The sequence below is a fragment of the Lissotriton vulgaris genome, chromosome 5 (assembly GCF_964263255.1).
Source record: "Lissotriton vulgaris chromosome 5, aLisVul1.2, whole genome shotgun sequence".
Lineage (NCBI taxonomy): Eukaryota > Metazoa > Chordata > Amphibia > Caudata > Salamandridae > Lissotriton > Lissotriton vulgaris.
This window is the reverse complement of record NC_141693.1, coordinates 874514601-874539466: the sequence shown is the minus strand read 5'-3', so window position 1 is coordinate 874539466 and position 24866 is coordinate 874514601. Positions and strand designations below refer to the sequence as shown.

Below are 24866 nucleotides of genomic sequence, written 5' to 3'. Positions count from 1 at the left end.
GGTACCTGATTGGCATGAGCTCAGGGCACACTCAGTCAAAGTACATCAGCAGTTCAGAAAAACGTGGGGCCAACCATGCAGAAAGATGGCACTTTCCCAAACTGCTCTGTTGTGAATGGTTCAGTAGGAAATATTTAGTACAGATAACCGTAGCTGCTAAAAGCCGTCATAGTGGATATTTTTTGTGATTGTGTTCTTTTCGAGCTATTGATACCACCCCACCCACTCTATCGCCATTTCAGATGGCAAATGGATTGGAGGGATGATACCTGGATTGCCTTTCACAACCCTCAAGTAATCTGGCTCATCCCCCATTAACTTTCTCTTGATTTCTATTTTTACAGGCATAGTACTAACAATCTCTGTGTTTTAATGATGGGTTTTATCACACTTATTGGTTCTCTGCTAAGCTGCAAACCTGTGAACCCCCACATATACCTTAAACTTTTATATGTCCTAATTCTAAAAACCAGACACCCTGCCTTTATGTGTAATAATGTCTGATTAGGGTTGACTTATAAATATTTTGAAAAGTAGGTTCAGGCCTGTCAAAAGAGGTTATTTTGACCGGTCGAATTTTCTGTTGCCATTTTTCGCCTGCAGTCATGTTTACAATGTCACTGTAGTGGATGGGCCATGGGTACTGCAGTCCACATGTGGAATTTAACTCGCAGGCCCTGGGTTCATCTAAAGGCAAAAATGTAGGGGTGAACCTGCAGAAAGAACATTTCTAACACCAGTCATTAAGGTCTATTGTAAATCTTGAACTCTGCACAGTGTGAGCAAGTTTTGGCTTTAAGTTTCATTCTACTAAGAGCCACAATGCTTGGCAGTAGGACAAAGGATTTGTGATCTTTTCACTGAGAACAAAGAGGATGGACTTCATAGCTGGATATCTTGAAAGGGACAAAGTAACGCCTTTGATAATTTGGCTTTGGGACAGTAAAATTTCAGCAATAATGACCTCTATTACTTGGTGTGAATGAAAGTTTATTGCCTGCAGCAACCAACTCCAATCTGTTTATTTGGCAAAAATGTGGATACCTTTTTGAATCTAGATAGAAGTAAATTTTTTGTACGTACCAGTAACTGCTTAATTTCCTTTATTTAACACCAACAGAAGTAACTCTGATAGTTAGATTGTTGCTGAAAAATACCCCTTAGTTGCAGTTCAGTTAATGTTGATCTGATCTGTTGGGGCCCGACCTCCCGCCACCCCATGCCAGGGTGCTGCAAAATGGGGGTGCGCGGAAGGTGTGCCACCATTCAGTTGGCGCACTGCACATGTGCCTCCTGAGAGCATCTTTGCCTGTGTCTGTAATACAACACTGGCACAAAGGCAAAGGGATTCCTTCATTTGCATAGGGCATGCCCCCATGCAAATGAGGGAATTCCCTGTGAAGATCGCGCTGGCATTTTATGTGCGCCAGGGCTATAGATAATACTGAAGGGTCTGCACAAGCGTCTGCGACCCCTTCTGTAATAGCAAAGTGCCCTGAGGAGTGCGCCAAGCGGGAGCAAATGCCCATTGCACCCCCGTGGCACCTTGTGTAATACCCCCCCTAGATATACATTGTGCAAAAGCCAAGCCCTTAACCCAACGGACCTCGAGTACTGGGACTCTTTTTGAACCTAGTTTTGAGAGCCAATGCTACTGCTCCATTTTCCCTAAGGAGTTATGCATTGAATCTGACCTTCAAGTTGAACCTCTGTTAGGGTATAGTGCAGAAGCCAGATCCTACTTTATATGCAGAAAGCAAGGCCTGGCATTTGGTCAGGTTTGTCTGTGAATTGGCCCTGGGCTCCCCTCTTCTACTTTCAGAACCCACTGTACATGACCTTCAGACTTATTGGTCGGGCATATGTTGAAGGGCTTGGCTTTGTCAGGCCCAGCACTCAATACATTGATCCCATGAGCACATTATGTACCACATTTGACTATGGATGCAGATCTGGCAATTGTTGTCCTGTTTGTGAAGCCAAGTGGGCAGACAATACAACTTTTATGGACACCCTTAGGCTATAGTTGGTCCTAAACAAATAGTTTTCAAAGATCGGTTGTTGGGGCAAGACTTGTAGTGTATATCCTGCTAGACTCAAGTTTCCAATTCTGTTTCAGCTGATATTTTGGATCCAGTTGCTAGAGGGGAAGGAGACAGGTGTGTGTGCGCCTGTACCCCTAACTAAATACAACGAGCATTGGCATAGCCAATAGGTCTCGCTTCTGGGACCTTATAAGTATTTAGCTATGCATAGGGCTCCCGGTTTTATGGTATTTATTTTTTTGCCATCTCCGTCTGTATTTATCCAGATTTATTTTTGCAGCAATCAAAAGGCAGCGCTGCAGCTAGTATTTTTCCACATTTAAATGGACAATGTACACTGTTTCCCTTTCATTTCTCTTTAATATGGGTGATGTGTGAAAAGCTACAGACATTTCTTTTAGATTTAAAACAGGCCTCACCTATGAAAGATGGGCAGGTGTCACAGTGATTATTTGCAGTAAAATAACGAGGGGGGGCCTGTCTGCAGCTGAGGGACTTGGCAAGTCACCTCGGCTGGAGCACGGCAGCACGCACAATTTACTGGTATTTAACCGCATCTACATATAAATACAGACAAAGGAAAAATAGTTTTCCGTCTGTATTTATGTGTAAATATCCATTTAAACGGAAAACCGGGAGCCCTAGTTATGCAGCACAATATCCTTGGTGCAACAACATCAACCGTTGCATGGCTAAACACTTATAAGGTCCCAAAGGCGAGACCTATTGGCTATGTCAATGCTTGTTGTTGTAGCAGGGGACGTCACAAACAGGGAGCGGAAACAATATATGTCTGCTGGTTTGTATGGAGCCAGATAAGAGGATTACTGAAATCAGGGTGTGAAGGAGGCAGCACTTAACTCTGACGGAATACAATCTAGTTGTCCTACACAAATTGACATTGCACACATTTGAAAATAAATGCTTATTACAATGCACACATTTTTGGACTAGAGACCTACAGTGAGGTGCCTAGAATCAAACCATTTGTTGATGGAATCGTGGATTCGTGATTCCCAGGCCAAGAACACAACCACTAGAACGGATCTCCTCACTGATTGTCAGAGCAGGCATTGTCCAGGGTGGTGTGTTTCGCCAACTGTGTCAAAAATATAACTCGAGAGGTCAACGGTTAAACAAGACTCCACAGCACATGCTCCTCCGGTCTTGCGGCGCAGGGGTGATGGGCAGTGTGGGGGAAGCTTTCCCTTCTAAAGACCTCGCTCTCCAGTGCTCTGAGCCCTCAGGAACTAAGGAAAGTGCCCCACTGAGCAATCTTCTAAATTTAACAAGCACGTGGTTAAGTAAACATGTATGCAAAATAAGAGACTTTAACAATATATCCTGTGTACTTTACATAGACACAGGGAAAACCTCTTTTGTGGATAACCTGTGTCTGTAGTTTGTGGCGGCCCCAGTCGGACCGGACAGAGGAAGCACTGCGCGGCGTGTTGTCGCTGCGCGTCGATGTTTGGAAACGGCCATCAACCTGCTGGTGCCCGAGTGACTTTATTATACTTGTACTTCACACAAAAAGACGTTTTTGAATTGCTGTACATCAAATCGGAGGCAAAATCAGGAGCTTAGCAAGAACACAATCTAATCTCCCACTCATCCCCCTCGGCACAGGCAGTCACACAACAACTTCAGACTACAAGAGACTTAAATGACCTCCAAGACACACAGAACTCAGGCCACTCCAAGGTATGGAATCAGCAATGGCAGACATCATGTCCCTTTGCTCAAGTGACTCGGACACCTTAGAATTGCTCACTTTGGCTGCATCCCACAAGATGTACTCTGGAGTGCCTGCAGAATGGAACAGGGGAAACCCAAACATGCTTCCATGGGTGCAACTCCTTCCTCACCAAATGCAGTCATCACTATATCAAGCTCTTTAGAGAAGAATAGCAATTGCCAGTTCAAAAGCAGCTAGATTTTAACAACATAATTCCGCCCTACACATTTAGTAGGGCATTTTTGTGCAAGAAAACCTCTCTTGATGCAACACTACTGGACCTCATGAAGCCACACCTAAACTGCACAAATTGGAATGCTAATTCTCCTCAGTTAAGGCCCCAAACCACCAGGTTCCCCACTTTCAAAAAGGCTGTGCATTATTGAGTATATTGTTGACCTCTAACAACCAGCCATACATAAGCAGATTCCCCAAATGTCCTCTAAGCAGGAACTGGCCCCAGAACACACCCTCCGGATCAGAAAGGCACACCGCGACCAAGGACTAGCAATCAACCCCTGGTAAGGGTTAAAGTGAGTGCATTTAACCCCAAAGGCTCCAAACCCTGCCACCCCACACAGCACCCTGCGCTCCCATTAGTCCAAAGCACTGGTACTCCAGCACGTCTAAGTGGCCAAAAGCCAATATCAATCAATTATGTATTATTATCCGCAAAACATCATCAAATGACAAAAAGACAACATCTACTACAGGGAAAATAATTTTAAAACGCTTTGCATAATTAAAAGGTGTATACTAATCAAGGGAGAAAGGATCACTTGTCCTGTACAACCTTAGGTCTGCAGGAGTTATGGCCGGACGTCCCAAAGTAAAAGACCCTCATGCACGTGATGGGTATGGTGGTATTCAAGCGGTATATCTTGATTCTCCGCTGTACATGTCACGTGTGTGCATAATCATTAGGTCGTTGAGTTATGCAGCCTCCACCAGGAGGTTCTTACCCAAGGTTGGAACCGTAGTGAGCCAGTGATAGGGGAATTTAAAAAGGCCCGGAAAACCAGATGAAAAAGTATTTATTATGTCTGGGTTCGGGTCTAGATAACTCTGTAAAAGTGTATCTTGTGATTTTTTATGAGTCCTAGGTGCACTTGGAGTAATGGATTAAAATATTGTGAGGGGAGAGTAAAACTTGGTCGACATGTTTCTGCCTTGTCCGCCTAGGTTAGGACTTACGGGCATTCATCAGGACCGTTATGTGAATAACGTGGGGGGAAAAAAGGGATAAAGTGCTCTCAGAAAAAGTGATTAGAAAATAGGATCATTAACCTGTTTCCTTATGATAAGGTCTCAGTGTACCTGTAACAGAAATAACACAAATTCTTTTAACATACAAGGGGGGGAAATACAATGGGACATGTACCAAGCAGAAATCTGCTTATTAAGTCTAGCTATTTTGTAGACTTATTTCACAACTAGAAAATGGCAATACTTCATAAACCAACAGTATAGTATGGCAATGTCAACTCTCTCATCTCACACTCCACGATCGTGCAGAGGGCTATAGCATGCTCAGAGGTTGGTGTGTCATGCATGTCTTTATAATTTGTAGGTTGTATCTTGATGGTTAAAACGACTTTGTTGGTGGTGCCCACCCAGTACTAGGTTATTTAGCTGTAAAGTGTCCCCGCGAGTGTGTGGCATATCACTAAGTTAAAATGTTTGATCAGCACTCAAGTGTACACAGTATTGTGGAAACCTGGTGAACATATGCAATGGTGTTTTATGTGCCCATTCTGTCGTTTGACAGACTACCAGTGGTTCCAGTTAAGTCAGGAGTTAATCGTTACCTTGCGCGTATATTATACGTGCTCCAATCGGGTGAAGGTCTCGGGGTAGACTGAAGGTGGGAAGACGGAATACTTAGATTATTATCAGACAGTTTTGAGAATACTTGCGGTTCGGTTATGTCTCGCTGGTCTCTCCTCGCTACCTCTTATGTCCGCTCCTCGCGTCTGCACTGTTTACGCTGCTCACAGCCACCCGGAAACAGGGATTCTGTTTCCAGGTTAGTCTTATGGGCGTTGTGATTTCGTGATTTGGCGCGATTACATTGGTTAACTTGCGTTACTATAGAAACCTCACGTAAATATTTATGCGGCGACAAAGGGAATAATCACCGACAAGGGAATATTATTGTGTCAACAGTATTTCTTATTTATAACGCAGAGACAGTCGTGGGGTGTCTATTCTTATGATTTTAAATACTAGTTTGTCACCCATCAGTATTTTACTTATAGATGATGATGGTTCTTTTTTGCCACGAACACTGGTAAACTTGGCCCGGATGAGGCAATGTTAGTGAGCTGGTCCTCGATAGGATATAGGCTGGGTATATATTAAAAAACCCGAGAGGACTCACGTGTATGGGTAATATGAGATTATGTTGTAATTACTTCATAGCTCGTGTCGATGTTACACTTGGGTTTTTGGGTTTTACGTGTCTTTTGGGTAATCTCTTATATATTACTCTTATCAGCTGGATTGGGAATGTGTTCTAGCAGTTAGTCGCATGTTGTAGGCCCACATTACTATTTGGCAGATTCTGTTCAGTTTTTAGAGGGTGTTATTAGGTTGGGTATATTTTGGTGACCCGAGATGTACTGGTTTCCCTCATCGTCTTGATAGACTGAGCCATGGGATGTTATCATTCAATCCTTCTCGGTCGGTTCCAAGTCTGTGTACCCATCTTTGCTCCTTTTCAAAGAGGAGGATTTTCTCCGCATTCTTGTCCTTTCTGGGTAAGGTCTCAAGGATAACCCAATTTAAATCTTGTATTGTGTGGCCTTTTTCCAAAAAGTGATTGGCCATTTTTGTGGTACTCTTTTTCCACTTTACATTGCTTCTGTGTTCGCAAAGTCTTTCTTTGGCTTTCCTGCAGGTCATGCCAACATATCTGAGATTACAGGGGCACGTGATCATGTAAACTACATGACTAGTATTACAATTTGTATGGCTCCGTAGAGTCCATTTGAAATCTGGCAATAGTTGAAGTTCTTTTGTGGGTTTGGTAAGGCTACACACGGAGCACGAGCCGCATGGGTAGTGTCCTGTCACTTGAGGGGTTCCCCACAAATTTGTTGGTTCTCTGACTGTTTTTGGAGCAGGTCTTGTGTGTACCAAAATGTCTTTCAGATTACGACGACTTTTGTTCGCAAAACGAGGTTTCGGCCACGTGAGACTGCCTGATGTTAAGATGGACCAATTCTTGTTTATTATCTCTTTTATGTTGTTAGTCATAGCGCTGTATGTAGTGACACATGTGAGGATTTCCTCTGTTGGAGGTTTTTGTACTGATTCTAGGAGGGATTCTCTGTTCTGGTTTCTCGCCCGTTTCTTGCATTTATTAATGACTTTCCTCGGATAATCCCGGGCTTCCAATTTTTTACATAGGTCATTAGCTTGTGTTTTGTACTCACTGATGTTGCTACAATTCCGTCTTAACCTGAGGAATTGGCTGTATGGTAAATTTTCCCTCAGTGGGCGGGGGTGGAAACTATTGTACGAGAGGAGACTATTTTTTGCAGTGGTTTTGAAAAAAGTTCAGGTTTTTAAAGTGTCATTTTCAGCGTAGATGGTTATGTCAAGAAAGTCAATGCTTTTTTGGTCTGAGCAGTAGGTGAACTTCAAGCATTCATCTCTTTGGTTGAGCCATGTATGGAATTTCAGCAGGCTATTTTGGTCTCCTTGCCAGATGACTAAGATGTCATCTATATACCGTTTCCAGAACAGTATATGATGACGATAGGGGTTGTTGGTCTCATTTAGGATAGGTTGGTCCTCAAAAGTACTGACATAAAGTCCAGCCACGCTCGGGGCAAAAGTATTGCCCATAGATGTACCATGGCATTGCAAGTACAAGATATCTTTGTATTGGAAAAAATTCTCCTTAAGTGCCAGCCGGCAACATTCCAATACAAAGTGTCTGGGAGTTTTGTAAGTCCAGACAGAATTGAAGAGTATGTTTTCAAGGGTGTCCATAGTTTTCTCTTGCGGAAGGCTCGTGCACAGGCTTTCCACATAAAACCCGACCAAGAGCATAGTGTCGGGGGAGTATTCAATATCTTGTAGTTGGTTTAGAAGGTCTCTAGTATCTTTTAGATACGTGGGGGTCTTTTGGACCAACGGTCTTAAGTATTGGTCTGGAAACTCAGAGAGGGGTTCTAAGATAGACCCTATGCCTGACACAATAGGTCGTCCTGGTGGTGGTACTCGGCCTTTGTGTGTTTTTGGTAATGAGTAGAAGTAGGGAGTTCGGGGTATTATGGTCACTAGGTAGTCTCCTTCTTTTTTTGTGATCCAATTGTTAGTCTCTCCTTCTACCATCATCATGATGGTTCTCTGTAGTCTCTGTGTTGGATCTATATTCAGGACTTTGTAGAATTTCTCATCAGAGAGTAGATTCATGCATTGTTGGTCATATCCTTCAGCCGTGAGTAGAACTATCCCTCCGCCTTTGTCAGCTGGTTTTATGACTATACTATGGTCTGTTTTCAAAACGTCCAATGCTTGTTGCTCTGATTTTGTTATGTTCTGGAAAGGTTTGGGTAGTCCATTTTTGAGGTCATCAATTGCTTTGAAGGTCGCTTGTTCGAAAGTTTGAATTTTGATTGGGACCTGAAAATTCAGGGGGCAGAAGGACGACTTGTTTCTTAGAGTAGTGTCTCCTTCCCTGGTTGGAGGTGGTTCCCCCTTGAAGAAGGCTTTAAGTTTCAGCTTCCGACAGAATTCTGCCACCTCACATTTCGTTTTGAACACCTTTTTTAATTAAAAGGTGTGCCATGAGAAGCGCTGGAGCCACAACAATCTCCTTAGCCTAATTATAAAATATTATCCACAAGTTACTGAAGTGGTTGGCTGAGATGCCATAATTAAACACCTTGCACTGGGAGAGCGGGTTGTGTGACAATATGAGAAAGGTGGCACTTCGTAAACCAAATAAAGAAATACACACATGCTGCATGTTTTTTTCTCTTAAATCAGGAATAATTGGGAAAGATTTCTTCTATACTCGAAAGAAATATGGTAACCGCTTTATTTAAGACATGGTTTGCACGTGTGTCTATCCTGGCCCCAAAGGTTTCCCAATTTATCGATAAAGTATACGCCTTGTCTGCTTGGGAATGATTCTACGGTAAATGCCACAGTTTACGTCAAAGTTACGGAAAAAATACCTGGAAGCTGCGCTTGTGATTCGCTCGCTCACTTTGACACTTCTGGAGAAATCCAATTCTAACTTATGATGTTAAACTAATGTCTAAGCACTTTTTTACTAAATAAACAAAAGCATTGGTTGTGTGGCTGCGAAAGTGACGCGGCCGCGAAAGTGAAAGTGATCGCGGCTGTAAGGGTGTAAGATGGCACCTGTGCTCGTAAGCACCCGCACGCGAAATCGCAAGCTCTAGGCCACCACCAAATGCATGTGGTAGCATTTTCTGAAGCCCTTACTAAAAGCCTTGCCAGATCAACACATGCACTGGCTCAGTAGAGACCTAAAAATAGCCTTAAGGCTTAATGTGCATGCTGCAGAGCTGTGTGTGTAATGCAGAACTTTTGACTTTGTATTCTGTATCGAAGCTCAGTGAATTAGTGTATTTGTGGGCGAGAGCTTTTTGACACCGGTCAGACACAATTGAAAAACATGTTGCGTTAGCCCTTGAGATATGTATCTACGGTTAAATAGAGCAGTCTGCACTGGTGTGCTTAAGTTTGAACCCTTGATGGTTTTAATTCTTCGGTTTACAGATCACAGAACTGCTCTGTGTCTTTTCCAAGGGAAGGGGTTTAACTGCTGCATGTGTTTTCTAAAGGTTGGGTAGGGCTCTCTGAGCCCCAGACTTTCCTTTCAGTACCAAAAGATTTGACCACAAGTTGGGCAGTTGTGTTTCATCCTCGTCCACAGAAAGGGAGAGTTGTGCGCTGCTGCACAGTCCAAAAGACAACCCCCTAACCAGCCTTGCCCTAATGCTGGAGAGGGCTCTCTTCTTGGCAAAGGGAAAAAGAGGTGTAGTTAAGTGCCCCCTTTATGACATGGTCACTCCCCCCGTCTTTTTTGCCTGGTATTTTATAGGATTTTGACTGGGAGTGCACTTTGTTCTTGCTAACTAGATCCCCAGTGCCAGGTCTCTTTCCCAAAATTGTACAATTGTTTCCTCAATTGGCAATCCCTTTAGCATTTCCTGTAAGTCCCTAGTAAAAGATACCTGTGTTACCTAGGGCAAGGAGGCTAAAGAGGGTTCTTAAGGGCTGCAGCACAAATTGTGCCAACCTAAGGGACTCCTCACCAAACACATAGACTGCCATTGCAGGCTATGTATCTTGTTGCAGACAAAAGTGATAACTTGACTTTGCTCACATCACTGGGTGGCATGCTTGTAGGCACTGCCAATATACCCACAGGGTAATTTTATTTTAATTTCATGCAATATAAGTAGGTCACCCCTAAAGCAGGCCTAACTGTCCTAGGGCAGGGTGCACTATACTACATGTGTAGAAGTAGTCACATGAGTAGATATGTCCTTGTGCTGGCCAGTTCCAATACTGCCAGTACAAGTGAACAGGCAGCCATTGTAAGTACATGTACTGGACACTGGTGAAAATGAGTTCCCCCAGATACATGGCTTCACTGAAACCAAAGATGTTTGGTATCAAATATCTCATATTAATACGCCCATACTAATTCTGTTGATCAATTTAGTAACACATGCACCCTGAGGGCACCTTAGAGGTGCCTCCTGAAAAACCTACCAAGTACTGGAGAGCTGACAGACTGTTCCTAGCCATCCTGCCACCACAGACTAGTTTCTGCACCCCAGGGTGTTAGTGCCTTTGCTATCAGGAGGTGAGAAACCAAACCTGTCCGGCAGAGGGTGTTTACAACTCCTCCCATTGTATGGCCTGTGAATTACATTCCAAGGCAGGGAGCTTTAAACAGCCCATTTCCTTTGGTATGTGAATCTGGCTTCCCTCACAGGAGAGGATGCTGGACCCCCTCCCCCTCTAATCAGGGCCAGTTTGGGGCCTGGACAATGTGGAAAATTTAGTAGTTGGAGGCGTGTTTACCTCGAAGGTGGGCTATCATAAGTGAATGCAAAATTTTAGTTTGCCATTTTTTTTATTGGCAAACTAAGGAACTCTGGGACAGTGTTATACCCACTTCACACAGGAAGTGGTCATATAGGGGGAGGTGTAGTGACCCCAGGGGTCTGTAGCTCATTGGCTACCACTCTACACTCCCTCTGAACTCTCTTAAATCTAATATTTTGGCGAGCCCCTGGCTCCAGGAAATCAGATCCTGTTGACCTGAAGGAAGACTGACGCAAAGAGTCTCAAGAACAGAAGACAAAGCAACTGACTTGGCCCCAAACATGCTTGCCTGTCTGCTGTCCTCAACAGTTGCGCTAAAGACCACTTGTCCAGCAGCAGCTGTCTCCAAAGGCCCGGGAGAGTTGCCAACACTTCATCCGTGAACCGAAAACTCCTGTGGAGCAGCAGAGCTGCTTCCAGGCATCCAAAAAGACAGAGTACTCTATACTGCCAAATTCGGACACTGGAAAGCACCACTGCACCGGTGTTGCCTAGCCCAAGTTGAAGTGGGCCAACTATGTCAGAGTGGTGTTTTACAGTAGGAGTTGGGGTGTATGCTCCTCTTTCAATGGTTACCAGTATCCATAAGAGGTACATTAATGTCTGTTATTGTGTAGCAGGGAGCCTATGCTTTATGATGTCTTCAAAACGTTATTAGTTACATCTTTGTTTTCCATATACGATGTTTGTGTATAGAAGGTACAACAGCCGACACGTGTTTCGCCGCAATTGGTTAGTAGGACCGGAGGCTTTCTCAAAGCTTTAAGATATAATGTAGACGTATAAATAAAGTAAAACACAAAAAGCCATACATAAGACACCATCCGGTACATTATGTGTGATCTTAAGATCACGACCTAGTAAAGTGACTAAAGAATGCATACGAAACTGTGAATAAGTATGATGTCCATCTGGTGATGGAGAGCAAGAAGATTGTGAGCATTGCAATGGTGATCCATTTAACTGTGCACTAAAGAAGAGAAGTGAAAACCTAATTCTTTAATATGGTGCTGGTTATAGAGCTTATGAGACAAAGGTATTTAGGTGATGCCCACTTTTAATATACATTGTCTCCTTTGACTGATGGTCATGCATGGGTAAGGTGAGAAATACTTAAAAGTAATTGAACGAAAAAAGGTCATCTTTAACCCGAAGAGGATGATCAAACACTTGAGTAAATTGCTATAACAAACCTATAAAAAATATCTAATACGTTTCCATTATACCTTAATAATGATATGATTCAGAGAGCAATTCTCATATAGTGTAGAACGAGAATCTCCATAGCCAAGTTTCATACATGCTGATTTCTGAACAGGAAAGAGGGCGAAAAAGAAAGGCTGCCTATAAACATATCAATGAGATATGCACATCTCTGCTTTAATCATTATCCGGTCAAAATAATGGGGCAGAGTCTCATGGCATGATTTTTGAAGAAGAGTGAATCGAGACACTATAGTCATCAAAAAAGCGCAAAGTCTCTTTTTGTTTAATGAGTTGGACTGTGTGCGGCATGACTATTTACGTGGAAGTATTGCTAGCATGGGGCTAACGTCTCTATTGATGTAATATATAGAAGCATAACACGAACAGCCTCCACATGAGCTATTAGTCGAACATCTCTTTAGATGTCATGCAAGTTATGTAACGTAAGGGAACCAATGTTATTTTGTAAGATTTAAACCACAAAAGACATGCGCAGTCACATTTGTCAAAACCTAATAACGATCATAGAGCGCATGTCATGTCGAATGATATGCCTAATAATACTTGAAAAGAACGCTTTAGTCAAAGTTCGACACTGGTGCTGTGTCGCAAGAAAAACCATGGCATAAATTGTGAAACGGACACAGACTTGAACTCATGGTGCCAGCTAGTAAAGCTTCGCATTCCTCACGTTTTAACAGTACTAACTTACGAGTGGCGCTGAGGCCACACAGAAATAAAAAAAAGTATATATTGAACAATGCCATTGTTATTTGGAGAACATCTGATTTACTTTAACCCCTTCCCCGCTGGGCTAATTCCCCTGCTATGCTGGGTGCAGGGGGGCGCGCACAGCGCCGTGGTGCTCGTGACGAGCTCCGGTCATCACGCAGCACAGTGGCGCTGTGCTGATAACGAGCTGAGCTCGTCATGACCACGCCTGTTTCTATAGAACGCTCGGCACGGCGGCCGAATTAGCTGCGCGTGTGACCGCTACGCTTGTCATGATGAGCTCAGCTAGTCATGAGCACAGCGCGACCATGTCTCATGACGAGCTGAGCTCGTCATGAGCATGGAAGGGGTTAAAAGCGTTGTAATCCCCGGATCACTCCATCAGGTCAGCGGAGTCTCGTGGCGTGCTATCAGCATCCTCGATAGCCGCCATCTTTAAATACGTGTGGCTAGTTGGGAAATAAGTGATTCACTGTGGGCGCTAATTCTAAGTGGTGCAAATACGTCTATAAGAGTTGTAAATAAAAATTTAAAGCAGGGATCTCATCTGGTCTAAGATATGTGCATATTAAAGCCGCAACTGTAAACAGTCAATTAACAAATGCTGCATTAATTTTCAGTCTTCTCTTATACCTCGGATAGGGAGGAAGTACGTAAGTCGGTGTACTACATGGCCGCCATTGTTGAATAGGATGCAATGGCCTACGAAAATGTATTAAATGCTATTGCTCAGTGGGTAGCCTGTCTATTGATCGAAAGGGCTACATTGATATATTGATACATGGAAAATTGACAACTCGAGTTCCCCAGCATCATGATCGCTTCCCTGAACCCTGGAGTGTTTGGTACCAAACAGTTTTTCTAAATAAACCCATACTGATGTCAGTGTGGGATTTATTAAAATACGTACACTTTGGGCACCTAAGAGGTGCCCCGTGAAAACAGGATGCTGTGGAATGCTATCCTGTGGAAAATGTTCTCAGGGAAGTGCAGGGATAGACTCCTTGCACTCCATAAGAAAGATGCTTCACCATGTGACCCCCCCCCCCCCCCCCCCCCATGAAGGGTACCCTGATTGAGGACTTTGCCTTTAGTAGTCCGGAGTATAGGATCCAATTCAGGGATGCATGAAAAACCCAGAGTCAGGCCTGCGTCGATTTTGTAGATTATTCCGTGGAATCACTAGGTGGTTAGTTAGATGGTAACGATGTACATGACTTTTTAAGGGCTTTATCACTTCATAATGAAGGATCATCTTTTAAATATTTGTCACCTAGAGAAACTACATCAATTCTGGTATACCTAGGTCCACGTTCTCATGAAGTGGGGAAAAAATCAGACCACTGGGTCTAGACAAGGATGACCATGACTACCACCAGTCGGAAAGACTAAAGGAAAGAGGCTAAAAAGGACCACCCCATGGAAAGAGGATAACCCTTAAATCAAAGTTTTCTTCAGTCCCCCAAAATCTGCTCAGAGGTGTGGGCCCAGAGACTCTTCACAGCCAAAGGTGGGGTACCAGGAGAAAAACTGGGATCCAAAAAATGCTTGATGTCATGACTAGGTGATTGGGACACCAAACTGCAGACCCTAGCTGTAAAAATAAGAAAATTGCCTTCGGCCAACCTGCAGCACATGCAGTTGCTAATGTCCACATGGTATCCCAGGTGTGGCATGACCATGTCATTTACCCCACTGAGGCAACTCTAGTCTTTGAGGGAGTCTAGACTTGTTCTACGTGACCTGGCCCACTAATATGCAAAAATACTGGCAACATGCCTTGATTTAATGGGAGTAGGGGCCTTGAGAGATACTGGGGCTAATGTCACTATTGTGACATGAGGGCTGACGACAAACAGGAGTTTTAAGGTTGAAACTCCCCAGTGGGAGGACTGACTGTCACTAAGACGGTCGCCATGAGTGGGCCTTCCATAAAAGCACTCCTTCTCACCTTGTTGGGGAGAGATCCAGCATTTGTTCCCTGGAGAATCAGTCCCCTCCGAGAGACTACAGCGACAAGGGATTTACCCTCATTAGAGGATTGAGAATGGTCCCACTACCACTGGGAGCACAGCCCTGTGACTGGAGCTCTCAATGGAACTTTTGTTGATGCCCCCTAGGTGAAATCCAGAACCTTCTTTACGTACTGCGGTGCCCAAGCAATCTTGGCCAATGACCGGTGAAGCTGTCCTTTGCAGCAATAGAGGAGTTTGGCTCTGGTTCACCCCTCTGCCATCACCTACCCAGCCGTACATCGGACTCTGTTTTCCTCGCCTCCTCCCTCCATGATTCTTTGTCTGCCTCCCCTGTTCCAGCCGGACTTTCCTGTTTCCCCTGAACTACTTTCCCCTTGACGTTTTTTTCTAAATTTATTCTATGCTTTTGTAACTTGTGTATCTAGATTATACTGTTCCCCTTCTATGTTATGTGACGCTCCAGCAACTGATGTAACTTTGTAATCATGTTCTGAAACAATGTCCTTCCTCATGTAAAGAGCTCTGATACCTCCTGGTCTAGCCAGCACTATATAACATTTTTCAAACAAAATATGGTGAGGTTCCGACTGCCTGGATGGGTTACTCTCTCTCTTGTGCATTCACGAGTCTGAGTTCAGACGAAGCCATGCCCTCTTGAAGGCTGGTTATATATTGATATTAGCTACGTTGCATGTGCTGGATTCCCACTGCCTAGAGGGGTTACTCTATCTGGGTGGGCGAGGTTTGTCCATACCTTGATCCTTTCGCCTGTTAATTTCCTTGTATGCGCATTAGGCGCTGGGAGGTGCCTAGTTCCCATCCTCTGCGGCGGTCATCTTGGGTCGGTCTACTGGCGTGCCTAATGTGCTGTAGATTCCCTTTGATTTTTAATTTGTCTGGCACTAGCTGTGTTTTTAACTATGTGTAAGAAAGTGGCTCTGTATATACTGGACCAAAGTAAGGTACAGTGTGTACAGAGTCCACATTCCCCAGAGGTTTGGCAGAGGCTTAAGTTAGATATAACCTCACTCTCAGAAGTGGTAGCTTGGTCGAGCAGTAAGGCAGTATCAGAGCACAGTGTAAATCATTTGTTGTACACAGTCAGCAAATGGTCTCACACACTCAAGAACTGAACTCTAGGGCAATTGTTTTGTATCAAAATATAGAGTTTTATTATAGAACCAACAAGGTATCAGGATATACTTTCCCAGAATGAGTTACTTTAGTCTAAATACTTTTCAAAAGGCAATAAACTTTTAAGTACAGTAGTTACAGTTGTTGCAATGGGCAACACAATTTCAAACAATGCAACATTGAGCTCAATGGGAATTTCTAGTTAAATGCAATTATTTACATTATGGATTACTTTTCTAACCACAGGACTACATCCTAGATTCAGTCCTGGGACATCTCCAGTAAACAGTTGAGTAAAAGCGTTTTGGTTACAGTAGTGATTTTTAAGGAATATTATTGTATTTTAAAACTTGACACTAAAACTTTTTCACATAGAACCACCAATGTTATCCTATGGGAGGAAATTCACTTAGCAGGTAAGAAGGGTTTTCGTTACCTTTTCTTACTTAGTGGTGGATCCTGGATCCAGCACTGGTGCATCATACAGGCGATTTTTAAGGAATATTTGTAGTTTGTGAAAATCGACACTTAGAAACTTTTCTGGTGAAAACCAGACCATAAATTCCTATGGAAGGAAATAAAAGTTACTGGTAAGTACGGTTAAAATTACTTTTCATGGTCAGTGCTGGGCTAAAAGATGCAGCACTGGGTTCTCTCCTGATAACAGGTGAGTAAATCAGAATTTGTTGTTCGGCTGATTTTAGATGAATAGTTTAAAGTTTCAAAACTCCACACTTAGAGTGAAACCAGTCAATGTTACCATATAGAAGAAAATTGAGTTATCAGGTTTTGGGTAAGTACTCGACTGGCAGAGTTAAGGTTCTGGGCATAGACTCAGTGGTCTCCCAGGGTCAGGTAGGTACAAGTGGTACACCCTCAGCGGCACAGGGGCAGCCAGCTGCAGAGGTAGTTAGGCCCAATGTTATCCAATGAGAAGCAGGGGGCCTTCGGTTGGTGACTGCTGGCAAGCAGGCCACTCGGCTATGGGAGTTGGGCTCCTGGTCACTTTCTCAGGGCAAATGGGGAAGTAGGTTAGGACAAAGCTTGCACCCCTTGTTGTTAAATATTTTGTCCACCCTAAGCGTGGAAGGGTATACTCAGATGTGAGTCCCTTGCTCATTGCACCATCAGGATTCAAGCAAGCCGGGCCGACGACGGCTACAATGCCAGAAACCGGTCCCCGGAAGCTTGTTTCCTTCCCAGTGTAAGAATTGGCTTGGTAGTTTGGTTTGCCCTGTTCCCATCATGCACTGGGACAGGAACAGACTAATTTGTATATAGCCAGGTTCTGAGCTGGGATGGTGCAGTGAGCTAAAAAACGGTGTTGGATCTAGCCCTGATCTCTTGACTGGGTGAGAGTATTCTGCTTAATTCAGAAACTCTGTCCATCACCACCCCTTGTTGTTAAATATTTTGTCCACCCTAAGCGTGGAAGGGTATACTTAGATGTGAGTCCCTTGCTCATTGCACCATCAGGATTCAAGCAAGCCGGGCCGATGACGGCTGAAATGCCAGAAACCGGTCCCCGGAAGCTTGTTTCCTTCCCAGTGTAAGAATTGGCTTGGTAGTTTGGTTTGCCCTGTTCCCATCATGCACTGGGACAGGAACAGACTAATTTACATATAGCCAGGTTCTGAGCTGGGATGGTGCATTGAGCTAAAAAACGGTGTTGGATCTAGCCCTGATCTCTTGACTGGGTGATAGTATTCTGCTTAATTCAGAAACTCAGTCCATCACCACCCCTTGTTGTTAAATATTTTGTCCACCCTAAGCGTGGAAGGGTATACTCAGATGTGAGTCCCTTGCTCATTGCACCATCAGGATTCAAGCAAGCCGGGCCAACGACGGCTGAAATGCCAGAAACCGGTCCCTGGAAGCTTGTTTCCTTCCCAGTGTAAGAATTGGCTTGGTAGTTTGGTTTGCCCTGTTCCCATCATGCACTGGGACAGGAACAGACTAATTTGCATATAGCCAGGTTCTGAGCTGGGATGGTGCAGTGAGCTAAAAAACGGTGTTGGATCTAGCCCTGATCTTGTGACTGGGTGAGAGTATTCTGCTTAATTCAGAAACTCTGTCCATCACCACCCCTTGTTGTTAAATATATATGGGCACTCGGGCGGCTGGCTGCAGGGTTCATTTGAGCCGTTGGGCGCTTAATGTTATTCAATGGGAAACTTGGAAGATGAACAAAGGCTGCAGGCTCTGGGATGGAGGATAGGTAGGCACCCCGGAGTCAGGCACAGGGATCCATGGGGCACTGGGTTCCGGGGTGTCTTTTGACGTCGGGAAATCTTACCCTCTGCTGGTCAAGGTTGGTGGGGTCCCTAGTTGTGAGGCTGCAGGCGTTATCTGGGTCGTCGAGGGTGGGTTCGTGGGAACTGGATTTCAGGTCACAATTGCCGGGGGACGTCCTCAGGGTCTTTGTTCACTCGGGCACAGGCCGGACTCGGCGGGTGCAGAATGTGCTGGATTTGCGGTTCCTGGATGGCACCAGGGGTATTGCTGTTTGAGCAGAACCACTGCTCATGGGAGTCCCAGTTTTTAAGATGTTAAAGGCAGGCAGGTCCTCTGGGGCTTTCAATGTTGCTGCCCGCAGGAGACGCCGGGATTTAGCAGAAGCAGGTTCAAGGATCAACAGGACTGCAGGGCTGGGGCCAAGTCATTTGGTGTCGTCCTCTTGTTAGCAGCTGAATGGCAGGTCTTCTTCTTCTTGATCTTCTTTCTTGTTTTTAAATCTGGATCTGAAGAAGGAAGGTTTAGGTGCCCCTAAATACTAAATTTAGGGGTGTTACAGGTAGGGTAAGTGCAGGGACCAATGGGTCCCTGTCCTGGGGTGAGTACACCCCTATCCTGCTCCTCTCCTGTGGCAGGGGGGCAAGAGCCTATCTCTGATTGGGCAGGGCTCCCCATCTGCAAGATGCCCGGAGCCCAGATTTGTGCTTCACCACGCCTCTCCCACCTGAGGGCTAGATTTGGCACAGGCTGGCACACCCCCTTTCCTCACGTAGGGTTTCCCTCCAGTCTAGTGGGGGTCCAAACCGGTGGGGGCCAGTTGCTGGGTACAGCAAGTGGTCTGGAAAAACTCACAAATGCGACATGCCTTTGAAGCTTCCCTCCCATCCTGGTGGAAGAGACCTAGCACCTCTCCCAGGACGTGCATTGTTGCAGGCCCAGGAGAGCGGATGGCTCTCTACCCAGGGGTCCAGCAACATGTCTGCTGTGTGGCAGCCTCTCAGACAAGACATGGATTGTAGGTTATGTTCAGGGGGCAACTCTAAGTTGCCCTCTGTCGTGCATTTGGCATTAAATCCCACACTGGCATCAGTGAGGGTTTAATGTGCTGAGAAGATTGATATCAAACTTCTCAGTCTTCAGTGAAGCCATCATGGTGCTGTGGAGTTCATAATGACAACCTCCCAGCACCAAATACTCTTAATGGCAGCACTGCACTTACAGTGCCCAGCAAGGCCCCTAGGTACTGTAGGGGCACAGGGCTCATGCACCTGTGCCCACACCACTGGCATAGTACACCCAGCACCCATAGTGCACCCAGCTAGAGGGGTGACTGATGGATGCCAGGGCAGTGTGTTTGTGGGCATGGCACACAGGATGTGTACCATGTCGACTCTTTGTTTAGTTCTGTATCAGGACACTTCTCTTGCAAAGGCAGTGTGTGTGTCAGGGTATAGGGCCCCTAAGGGTGGCACAATAAGTGCAGCAGCTCTTAGGGGTCTTCTCTGGTCACAATGCCCTGGGTACCTAGGGTACCATTTACCAGGGACTGACATGTGGCAAGAGATGTCAATTGAGTTTTAGTTTCAACACAGTTTTAGGGAAGGAACACAGGCCCTGGGCACCTGATTGGCAGGAGTCCAGGACACACTCAGTTAAAGCACATCAGCAATTCAGCAAAAAGTGGGGGCATACCATGCAAGAAAGATGGCAGTTTCTCACACTATGTTGTTGCACTAATACTGTATTTTTACTCGTCTCTACCTTGGAAACGGAGCACTGGGTCTCCAGTTCGCACTCTGTCCATTTGTCCGGACAAAGCCACACCCTCTTAGAGGCGGACTATGTATTGATGTCAGCTGCGGACAGCGGGCACGCTGCTGGTGCGCCAAAGGCAAGCCCATCTGCGACTGCCCAATCCTGGACAGCGCCAAGCTCGTCATTATGCGCCAAACTTCTAAGCAGTTTTCCTACTCATCTAGGGACCTAATGGAGCTCAACCGCTCCGTGAGGGAAACCTGCTATCATTCCATAAATGTATCACGAAGCCCTAAAGGATGCAGTAGCTGTGAATTTCTCTTGAGGGAACAACAATTAACGAGTCATCCCGGTAAGACAACCCAAATGTACCATGGTAATAAGATACATCTACTATTGAATGGCCGATCCCTGTCGAAATACAATGCTGAGATAGCGGACCTGATTTTAGAACACCAACCTGCTGCACTCTTCCTAACAAACGTGGCTCTCAAGTCTCAGCCCCTGATGTATTGGACGCAGTTCCCTCTAACTACCCCAAACTAAGACTTGACCGCCCCCTGCTTATCGGATGAAGTATGGCAATGTTTAGCCGCTGCTTGCAATGCAAACTGCAGTCGATAATAAAAAAGAAAATAAAAAAATGACAACTCCGAGGCAGCCTTTTTAATCTAACTCTGAACAGCCAGCCTACATTAGCAGGGTTTCTAATTTACCGCCCCCAGGTCCAGCTGCCACATTTGTTAAAAAAAAACATAATGTATGTTCTTCCTGATTACGCAGTTTGCAATGCCAACTTTACAGTACTAGGAGACCTCAACATCCATATTAACAACTAGAACTGTCCTACTGCTCAAAAATTGGTGGAAGACCTTGGCCTGCTCCAACTTACCCAATTGGTTGATGCCCCCACACATGTATTGGGCCACATACTGGACCTTATATTCCCCAACTTTCACTCCTTAATCATGGCATGTCCACCCCGGTGGCTTGGTCGGGCCACCACTTGATCCCTTTTGGTATCAGAGACCCATACCCCCCACCCCCAACCTGTGGCAACCTCTCAAAAATGCTCCAAGCGCAAACAGGCCTGCATTACCCCCACTTCTTTTCCAGCAGTCTTATATCTAAAGACACCTATAATTGCAGCCTGTCCGTCTTCTGCCAATCGGCAACTCAAGGGGTGGATTAGCTAGGGCTTAGTGCCCTAGCCCCTCTGAAGTTGGATACCAGCAGGCGGATCAAACCCTCCACACCTTGGTTTTCAGAGGCACTTCAAGAATCTAAAAGATCGTGCAAGCGGTTAGATCGCACGTGGCACAAAGAGTATGATTAGCACCATAAAACTGTCTACCTTTACGGCCCTGAAAAATTATCATAACGACCTTAGGCGGGCCCATGCAAATTTCTGTCCCCAAAAAATTTAACAGTCTAAAAACTTGTCTTCGGAACTCTTCCTTATAATTCAATACTTAACCACCTTTAAAGGTATGGCAGCATCAGTTCCATCTTCAACTGATCTTTGAAATTAGATTGCACAATACTTCTCAGACAAGCTTAACATTTATAGCTCTTTCCCTGAGAGTGCCAGGACTTTTAGACTGATAACGCCTGCCTGTACCCCTTCAGCTGTTTCAGGCATGCTACTCAATCTGAAACCTATTTTGGAGGATGAAACCAGCAGCCTGATGCTGAAAGTTAAGTCTGGATCTCCTTTAGATCCAACGTTCTCAGCAATTCTGGAACAGGTAAAGAAGCCATTACACCAGTACTAACTGAGGTGCTAAATTTATCGTTTTGCTCTGGCTTAGTTGCATAGAGTGGAAACATGCCATGGCATCCCATGACTGTTTCAGTTTCATCAACTTTTATTCGATTATCAGTTTGAATAATCATAAAAAGTACATACTAAAGATTATGAACACATGAGTGAGATAAAATAAGTCGAATTAAAAAGATATTTAGGTAGAAAAATAAGTTTTACAGTTCTGTACAGTTCTGGTTTAACTAGAAACATTACGACGTATTGTTAAGACTGCTTTAAGGAAAGTCACTATGAGTTTAGCTTCATGTAACGATTTCAGAGATTGCAAGTAAAGAAATGCAGGATAGCATTGTCTGTATCCACTGGTTCGGAGAATCGGAATAATCCACGTTTTCCTTGGTAGTTTATAGTATTTGCAGAATAGAAGAACGTGGATCGTAGATTGTGGGGAGGTTCCGTCACCGGTACAGTTCATCAGGTTGCGCGACCAGTTATGCGTTTCCGGAAATGAAACTAAACGGAAAAAGATGTTAAAGCGTAGTCTTGTTAATAAAAACTTTTCATGATTAGATAAAAAGTACGTCAGATAGGGCTGTATGCATTTTCCAGACTGTTGGGCACAAATTTTTTCATTTAGTGGTTTTGTGATCTCTGCCTGGTTCCGTAGATCCCTCAAATGGCCCATACACATTAACTTTAACTGTTTCCTGGAAATGTCTTCCACTGAAGGAGGTTCTTCAAAATAGGACTCGCGATCCAGGTCTTTAAAGAAGTTACATATATAGGTTAGCCACTGGATTTTTCGCCATTTTGTCAGGGCTAAACAGTCAGTGATGAGGGAGCGAGTTAGGTGACATTCGGGGTTGCACCATATTCGATGCCACAGTAGGATAGGCTGGCATCGGATGGTGTCAATGATGTATTCCATGCCGAGCTCCCGGTGTGAAGCTAGTATCGGGGAACTTTGAGGGAGGGCTAAAATGTATTTTATAAAAGCATTTTCAGTGACCTGTAGCTGGTCGATACGTCCGTGACCCCAGATTCCAGCTCCATAGGTGGCCACACTATGGCATTTTGCATAGTATATAGTCAGGAGTTCAGGTGGCGCTGGTTTCCCCAATTTCCTCGAGAAAGAGGTTAGTGCCGATGTTGCACGACGAAAGTGGAGATTCCTGGCTTCAATTGCCTTTCGCCAATTCATTGCATCGTCCACTAGGATTCCCAGGTATGGGTAGACTGGGGTTTTTTCCAGTTTGATGTTATCAACCATTATTGGTTTGGGGTTTTTGATCCTGGGACCGATATGCATTGTGAAAGTTTTCTTGATGTTTATTTTGGGACCAAGTGAGTCCATGAATGCTGCATATTTATTGATTTGTATCTGGAGTTGGTTTAAAGTCTGTGCTAAAATGACTGAATCGTCAGCATACAACAGTGTGGGTATCGGGCGGTGATTTATCTGGGGTAGGTCCGGACTCCCTTCCAGCATAGCCTGTTCAAGCCCGTTTGTATAAAGGCTGAACAGGAAGGGAGCCAGTACACATCCCTGTCTTACTCCCTTCGTTATTTGGAATGAACGGGACAATTCGCTGCTGGTACCGAATCTTACTCGACCTACAGCATTGGAGTAAAGTTCTCGTAGGAAGGTTATTATCGGGGGATCCACACCTAGGTCGCTTAGTGTTTGCCAGAGTTTCGCATGCTGGACGCAGTCAAATGCCGCGCTTAGGTCGACATAGACGAGGAAGATGTTACCTCCTTTGGCGTGAACGTATTTACCGGCCAGGAGAACAAGATTGAGGGCCTGCTCCACGGTCCCGAGCCCCTTCTGGAAACCATATTGCAGGTCGGTTATGATGTTATTCTCCCGGGCCCAAGATTGTAATCGGTCCAGGAGTACTCGACCTGCAATCTTACCCATGGAGTCCAGAAGGGAGATTGGTCTGTAGCAAGCGGGATCGTTGCGGTCGCCTTTTTTGAAAATGGGTAAGAGGATTGATGTTGACCATGAATGGAAAAGGCCGACCGAAGGTACTGCTGACATGACCCGGGTGATTATCTGCGACCAAAAGTCTACATCATGGAGGAACAAGTCCATTGGAACACCGTCAGGGCCAGGGGCCTTGCCAGTTTTAGAAGCCCTGATTGCTTTTGTGATTTCGTTAAGATGGAAGTATATCTTAATCGGATAGGTGTTGTTTCTCGTTGGCTGGACCTCGTGTGTTGGATTATCTACTGCGGAGTCTGAGGGTGTTCCAAAGATATTTGCGGGGAAACCCAGTCTTCCTCGGTTATTGCCACATCAAGATGTTCGATTTCTGTGCTATTGGCCAAGAAAGGAGATCTTATGACTTGCCAGAATGAGGTGCTGTCTTTTCTTCGGGCACTGTCGTGTAATCGTAGCCAAAGATCTTGTTTAATTTGTTTTTTGCGGTCTTGCCTGGCAGAGTTGTATATTTTTCTCAGGTAAGAAATTTCCTGGGGGTCTCTCGTAGGTTTATGCAGGGCTTCTTTAAGAGATGAAAGTGCCTTCCGACAAGCGGTGTCGAACCATCTCGTGGTAGGGGACTTAATCTTGTTTTTTAAGTTGACAAATAGCTCATCCCTTATTGTTTCCTGGATACTTTGGAAACAACTGACGATTATTTGGGGTGGTGCCTCCAGAGACATGCATTTGGATAGCCATTGTTCAGTTTTTTCAAGGACCCTCTGTGTCACCTCTTCCGGGTCGATCTTGGCCCATTTAACTGTATACCCATTCAGTTTGTTCATGGACAGTGTTTGCTGGTTGAGGGAGCTCGACTTTACAGGGTGAACTCTTGCCAGTTTGATGTTGATTTTTATACTGAGCGGGTAGTGGTCACTTGTTGGATTTGACCCAATTTCAAAGTTCGCTAGTTGCCCTTTGAGTGAATGTGAGGCTATTATGTAATCTATGGTTGTAGAGTAGCCTCGCCCATGGAAAGTAGGTAAAAAATCCTGCTGCGGGTCAACCAATTCATTCACATAGTCCAGGTCTAAGGAAAATAGGATGTCGTTAAGTTTATTTCCACATATCGAGTGCACGAAGTGGGGTATAGGGTTACCAAGTTCGTTTTGGAGTCCACAGTTTCCGTTTTTGTGGTTTGGGCACAAAGGGAAGTTGAAATCGCCACCCCAGATTATATGGGTTGTAG

The 24866-nt window shown here is 44.8% G+C and overlaps 1 protein-coding gene across 1 annotated transcript in view; it reads left to right on the top strand.

Annotated features, from left to right (window-relative positions):
- Window positions 1-24866, top strand: part of LOC147711729 (uncharacterized) — a 179254-nt gene that overhangs the window by 102636 nt on the left and 51752 nt on the right. The window lies entirely within an intron of this gene.